Below are 8,157 nucleotides of genomic sequence, written 5' to 3'. Positions count from 1 at the left end.
TTGAAACCATATGAAACATTGATTCTCTTTTATTGTGACTTCAGACTTGTATGGGCGTTCCAAGGATAAGCCACTTCTACCTCACACCAGTGAGACGGCACTTGCAAACGATTTCTTGCGCTACTTTAGTGACAAAATCCTTAGACTTCGTGATGATCTGGATAACATAAACACAGAAACATCATCTTCAGTGATTGATAATATTATGGCATCTGAGGTACCATCAAGTGAAAATATCATGAATAAATTTATACCATTAAATGAAAAAGACATCATCAAACTTGTGAGTGAATCAAATTCAACAACATGTGAGTTGGACGTTATGCCAACACCAAAGCTGAAAGAAAATCTTCATTTCCTTGCACCTGTTGTGACAGAAATCGTGAATCGGTCGTTGTCTTCTGGCGTTTTTCCAGAGACGTGGAAAAAAGCTGTTATCAAGCCTCTGTTGAAAAAGAAAGGCCTTTCCTAAGAATTGAAAAACTATCGGCCTATGTCAAACCTGTCATTCTTGTCGAGAATTCTTGAAAAAGCTGCAATTTCAAGCCAAATTGAGTCCAAGAATTTGTTACCATCTTACCAAAGTGCATACCGTAAATTTCACAGTGTTGAGTCTGCTATGATGAAAATGTACAGTGATCTGCTAGAAATAGCTGATAGCCGCCATGTGACAATAGTTGTAATGATTGATTTAAGCGCCGCCTTCGATACTATCAATATACCAATATCACTTGAAATCCTACAGAAAGACTTTGCCATACAGGGTATTCCATTAAAGTGGATCGAATCTTATTTAACCAACAGAGATATGAAAGTTGTCATTGAACAGTCCTCATCGGATACTGAACCACTGAGGTTCGGGGTTCCCCAGGGTTCTTGTGCTGGACCGGTGATAATTACTCTCTCTCTATAGCTGCCCTTAACAAAATAGTCCAGAAATATCCGGCGGAAATTGTATGGATATGCAGACGATCATAAAGTGGCATTCAAAATTAGAGCTGATGACCATCACAGCAATGAAGTCGTTCGCCAAAAACCTACTGACTGTCTTAATGATATTGTGTCATGGATGAGAAGATTTAAGTTAAAAATGAACAACAGCAAAACAGAAATCATAATTTATGGTACAAGACTGAAGAAACATTTTTACTGTCAATGTTTGTAGGGTCGAAGTCAACTGTGTTGACAATGTGAGATACCTTGGAGTACAGATGACAAGCACTTTAAGTTTTGACATCCATATTCAAAAGAAGTGTCAGATTGCACACATGCAGTTAAGAAATTTGAAAGCAATCAGAAAACATCTCACTCAGAAATCCTTGTTCACGGTTTGATTCATTCACATTTAGACTCTTGCAATGGATTATTCGCGGATATTCCAGCCTACCAACTTGATAAATTACAACGTGTGCAGAATCATGCTGCTAGAATTGTCACTGGAGCTACTTACTATCAATCAAGTTCTGAAATCCTTAAATCACTCCACTGGCTTCCAATTCGAGCAAGAATCATGTACAAAGTTATTGTGACTGTGTTTCGTGTTTGCAAATGGCACCGCTCCATTGTATCTTCGTGAATTGTTCACTAAATGCCAGAGTCAGTACAGGAAAAGACTGAGATCCTCATTATCTAGCCACACTCAGTTTGATATACCATCAACAAATTCAAAACTTGCTGATAGATCTTTGACTATTGTGGGACCTAAATGGTGGAATTCATTGCCAGACTATCTGAAGGACATTACCAATGAAAACCAGTTCAAGGCCAAACTTAAAACATACTTTTTTGGACTGTTTTTCAACTAGACTTGTAGATTGGCTGTGCCATCGAGACTGGGTTTGTGAGTGTCTTGATCAAGCATATGTGTATATTGTCTTAATATTGTACAGCGCAATCGAATATTTAATACATTTTTGCGCTATATAAATGTCATGTATTTGTATTTGTATTTATTATAAAAAAAATGTGAAAGAAATAATAGACTAATATAGACGAAACAAAAATGACAGAGTTTTCATGAGTAAACATCCGAGCATTATATCTTTAGAAACATTAAAAAAAATCTATTTAATTGTGTGTGTGTGTGCGTGCGTGCGTGCGTGTGTGTGTGTGTGTGTGTGTGTGTGATTGAAATACGTGATTTCTATGAATAAACGCGTGTTCGTACTGAGTAAAAATAAATATATGCATAAATATTGACGGCATTCGACGATTGGAACGGACATATATATCTGGAATTAGCATTCGCTGAAATCTTAAGTATGTTTTCAGGGGGGAAAATATGTAGCTAAGCTAGACTATTATGACTTGAAATATAAAATAATGTTGAATATGTATATGTGCTTCAGTACGCTTTAAGTTAATCACAAGGTTATAGTTACTTCAAATACTCGTTTATTAAGAGGATTTTTTTTCGTTTGAGTGAAATATGGAATATATTTTCACGAAACATGATAAAATGCCACATATATTCACGAGCCGGGAAAAACGAAAAAATAACCTTTTTATTTAATTTCATTATCAAAAAAATTGTTACGAATCCCCTTGCATGCTACGCATCTACAGTTATACAGCGCGCAGTAATATATTTATTATTTATGGAAGCATCTTGTTTTGTACGCGATGTTAAGCGCTACATTGTGACGTCACGTAAACAACACTTTAAACGTCTCTTCAGCGTTAATGACTGAATTAAAGATATTGGTGTTCGGATTTATTTTCTTAGTACGACTATTTTCTATCATTATAGATAGTTTTCAAAACAAAACTCAACAAACAATTGTTTTTTATTTATCAGATTTTTTTTTTACCAAAATGGCGAAAGAAGTCCCTTAAAATAAATATGAGTTTTGACTCCGCCCTCTTTCATATTTATATTTTATATTTATTTTTCTACAAATATAAAACATATTTGACTTATATAGCACCATAATATGGTTTTGCCATGGCTAAAATTAAATAATAGCATATATTTCATTGAGATAAAGTAGTTTTGCGTTGCAACGCAAGAGGGAAAAAACATGTGTGCATGCATTTTATTTTTTAAAAATACGATGATTGTTTTCGAATGTATAACATGCAATTGATTTAAGATTTAATGTAATAATAGCATTAATTAAAATTTGTTTGTGTTGAAGTTTTCCGACAATAGTTATGTTTGTATAATTATAATTTTATTTAAACTTTTATCAAATTATTTTCTATTTGTATTTGAATCATTTAAGTTCGGTTAAACTAGTTTTTTAGAAAACCTATCGAATTGAATGGCTTAATTTAAAACAAAAGAAAACATTATTAGCATATTTATATTGTTCCGGTCTGTATTGACAAATAAAACGTTTTTCAATCAGAAGAGCAGTATTTATCTTATATCGACTTATATATTTTCACTGCGGGCATATCGATAAATCAATAAAGTCATCAATAAAATATACTACGTTTGTTCATGATAAATTATTGTATTACCAGGTTTTTTACCCTTTTGTAACACCTAAGATAAAAACTTTCTAGATCTTTTTACAAATAAACTCGTCGAAAATAGATTTTCGATAACTACAAAACGTTCGGCAAATAATTGATCAAAACAAACTTAGTTTTATATCAAAATAGTAGCAATGAACCCCTTTTTCAGCTACAATATAATATTATGATTTCATCAAGGATGGGCGAGTAAGAACGTCCTTTAAAAATGGGAAAGAGGCTTTGTGACTACTTGTTCTTGGGTAACATACATTACAAACAGTTTATTGACTAAGAAGTTAAACTAGGTTTCAGTCACAATAGTTTCTGCACTTGTTGCGATACGTTCTAAAAAATATGTATTGTTTATTGCAAAGCCTCTTTATGGAACTATTGGTCCTGCATTTGGTATTAATATCAAATCACGTTTTTTTCACTGGCAAATCCTTAAAAGTATATCTATCGTTATTTGTTCGTCATAATATTGGCCAATTTAAAGTATAAACCTGTTAGAAATATTGTAATTTCCACAGATGTAGTGTTATCCAAATTCTAGATATGCAGTGTATTTTAAACAAAACTTTTAATAACACGTATTTAAATATCGCTTGCAATGACCGACAAATATTTTGCATATTTTGCGCTTTTCTCTTGACCTTGTCCCATATTTCATATAATTTACTAGAAGCAGGGGGAAATTGTGCAATATACTACATTTGTAGTATTCTAGATCTAACAATATTTCAATGCTTATTCATATTTTTACTATGACATGTGAAACTCGTACAGGCGGTCGTAGTCAAGCAGTTATCAAGCAGGCGCCATTTATATTTACTATTTCGCATTTTTTTCTTTCCTCTAGCTGTCTCACTCTTTCCCTCTAAATACTTAATAAAAATTACCATTTTGTTTAAAAGTGTTTATTATATCATTTACCTTCTTTTTCTATGTTTTACATGTTTTATGGACATTCTGATGCTTTTGTTTATTTAGTCTTACTGTACTATCGTGTAACGTGACTTAAAATAAATGTGCCTTTGTTGTTATTGTCTAGTTCCTTCGAATCAAATAATAAACAAAATATTAATAAACAATAAATAAAGAAAATAACAACAAAACAACAAAATCTCAGTGGAATCCTTTAAACTGTCAGGAAAGCCTGAGAGCTTTTATACAATATAATTATAATGGTATTGGAGCAAAATACTGAAATATGATAAACAAGATCGACAAGGAAAGGCGGCGTTCAATGAACGCAGCCCCCACCCGACCCAGCATTAAGCGCCAGCGGCAAGGAGCCCAGGAGGACCCCAAAGAAAAACAGGACAGGGCACAAGGCAGAGTACGGGCAGGCAAACCACTACATCAGAATAAATAATTAGTAACTGATAAGGAACTAAAAGAAAACAAATAAATGATTTAATATAAGGCCCATAATGTCAAAAGGCACAGGGGCAGGAGACATGAGACACGGGGAAGGAGGGGGAAAAATAAAATAAATAAAAACTAGGGACAAAGGGGAAGATACTAACCGTAGACGAGAAACAACAAGAGACACAAGCAAAGTGTCACCAAAACAGTATAAAACAACATAGACATACATCTGAGGAACACAGTGGGGCGCCGCCTTGGAACGGTCAGCAGCATATTAATGACTAGCCTGGGATTCAGGCGTTGATATTTTTTGCTTATTCATAACATACGCGCATCATACTCGATCGTCATAGATAACACAACATCTCTGGTTTTGATAGTATCAACGCCTGGGGAAACCTGCGGGGTTTCCCATGTAATTATCGACTAATGATAATCCTATTAATAGACCGATTAGCACGTGACCAACAAATTACATGGTTAAATCGAAATCGAGGCGAAGATGATGAATGTTGAAAATTTGACGCCATTTACTATTATAAATTGCGTCCAGCACAATTCTCTGATGCTCACAAACTTTATCCAATTTAACTAATCAAACCTGTTGATCAAATTCACTCATCATGCAATAAACTTTGTCAACAAGTGTTAGTTTTTAATCGGAAAAGGTGTTTTGATAGCAAGGCTCCGTAACTGTTCGTTGAGCTTCGGGTCACTTCGTGGAAATTCCGTTTCTATTTTTAGAAACTAGTTTGTCGTTGCATGAGTTATCGTTCTTTAAATAACACCCGTAATTTTCGGGGTGTATACTAGGTGTCTCTTCGATCGAAAATCGTATTTTCCCAGGCTGTCGATTTGTCACACAGAAGCACATAAAAAATCGACAGACTGGAAACCAGGCTAATTAATGACTACTGGGGAGTTTAAACCGGTTAATGGTGCACCAAACCTCGCTCTTAGCCCCACTATGTTCCTATAAACAAGACAGTGTAAATAAAATGAATCCCCGCCAAGTGAAATTCTAACAGTTGTTATGGTTACAAAAGGTTAAATAAGTAAAACACCAAAATGATCATGTAGAAACATATAAAAGTAAACCCAATGACCATAACAAAAGTACTCGATGTCTTAAAGGAAGACAGAGCAACAAGAAAATCACCTACAAGGGCCCGACGAAGCAAGACAGAAGTCATGAAACTTAATAAAAGCCTACATCCATCTCAATCAGAACATAACTGCCGGTTTTTAAAGAGTGGACAAAAGATATAACATGTTACTAAATGCCAAGACTAGTGCATCGAAAAACATGAAATTCCAGTTAACAGCAACATAAAAATGTTGGATTAATTTAATAATTTGGCCAGTGAATAAAGTAGCAACTGTTCAATAGAAACTGTTTAATACAGTGCAATATTTCAAACATGTTTGTGTCTCTTTCATGGTACTAAGGAAAAGTTAATTAAAAAACTGCAAACATATAACATTTGACAACCATATCGTTTTTTTTAAATATGTTTATATATATGAAGTAAACGTCTAACCGCTATATGGAATTATATCAACTGATAACTTTTGTCAAACAAAGAACACATGCAAAAAATATCCGTTAAATTTTAGCAAAACTCCCCCTTACACTTACCTTTAAACAGTGTATAAAAACACACAAAGTAAGGAAAACAAAGAACATTAATTTCAACAAATTCAATCATCGCTGAGATAATCAAATTTGATATAATGTGTATATTAGTGAAAATGAAACTCATGATTAACGTATATATCTACAAGTCAATAATTTACATACTTACTATCATCATATTAATATACGAACAAAGATATATTATCAATAGCACTTACATAATACTAAATTATTTCAAATTTTAATTTAAAGTAGCATATGTAATATTGTTGAAATAAGGTAGAATTATTTATCATAAAGTATATAAAATAATTACAGTACCTCTCTGTATACGGAATACAACTATCCAATGATAAGCTTTACTACAAATTTCAAACAGGAAGTAAACTTGAGTAAGTTTATCTCAAAATTATGTTTAAATTGATCACTGCTATCTAACCGAATTAAGTTTTGTTTTTCAATGTTATCTCTTTTTCTCCAATAAATACTACTATCACTAACCAAACAGGGATAAACTAAATATACAAAGCTTTAAGTCAATTTATAGCTCTCACATAACTATTTCAGTAAGTTTTTGCTTTTATTTCCTTTATTTTTTTCCATTATTTTTATTTACTTTTTTAATTCATGAATTTATTCATGAATTAATTAATTTATTAATTTATTTATTTATTTTGACAAAGATGACACCTTGTCCAACCAAAAACGTTTAGAAAGATTCATTATAATTGTGAAAGAGAAAATGACTATGGTTATGAATAAGGAAGCACAGAATATTTACGTTCTCAGAACAAGTGGTTTACCATTACTCTGTCATATGCGTTCTAGGGTAATATCATAGATAATAATTAATTACCACACACTAAATACTATCATATTTAACTAGTATCTGCAAATAACTGTATAGTTCTTAATTTTACCATGAAGTGAGTCCTAATGAATAATTATACAAAGATCCCGGAATAGAAAATAAATATTTTCAACAATGATATGAAAAGTAAAAACAATTTTTAACCATTTTTATTCTAAGCAAATTTAGTATGTCTCTAAATGTTGTCACTTAACAAATCTAGGAAAAAAGCGACCCATTAAAAATAAATGAATTTATGTTTTCTTTGAAAATAAATTCGTGTTATTTCTTTGGCACAATACATTATCGTCTTATGGAGAGGTCGATGACGATAACAATCATATTTGTTATACTTTTGTTTCTGCCTTGTTTTTGTCCCGCACTAATTGTTTACACAAGCTAATAATTGAGCTCAGTTTCTAGCTGAACGGATACTTGTTGATAAAATCCCTCCCACCACGTCCTTAACATATTTTTCGATGTTTCTTTTTCTGTGGTCTTTTTAACTTTATCTTTACAGGTTTCAAATATTATCATGTCGCGTCATTGTCTACCATCAAGTGCCTAAAGCCAAAGACGCGTCCTGCTCTACCTTGGATAGTTCGCGGGATGTTATACCAATCAGCCCAGAATAACAAAAACTCTTTTATCAGTATTCTGTGTCACAAGTTTGTTTTAGACAGCAATAATCAAAATTTGCATATTTTCATATTAAATGTTCCACCTATGCGTAACTTTTAACAATACAGATTGCATTAAATAAATAATTGATTGTATACACGAGAAATATTTTGTAAATATGTATTTATTTTTAATCATAATGATGTGATCTATGTCT

Source organism: Ruditapes philippinarum, unplaced genomic scaffold, assembly GCF_026571515.1.
Source record: "Ruditapes philippinarum isolate M1 unplaced genomic scaffold, ASM2657151v2 ctg1191_1_1_1_1, whole genome shotgun sequence".
NCBI lineage: Eukaryota > Metazoa > Mollusca > Bivalvia > Venerida > Veneridae > Ruditapes > Ruditapes philippinarum.
The sequence above is the reverse complement of the archived record's forward strand: the minus strand, read 5'-3'. Positions refer to the sequence as shown.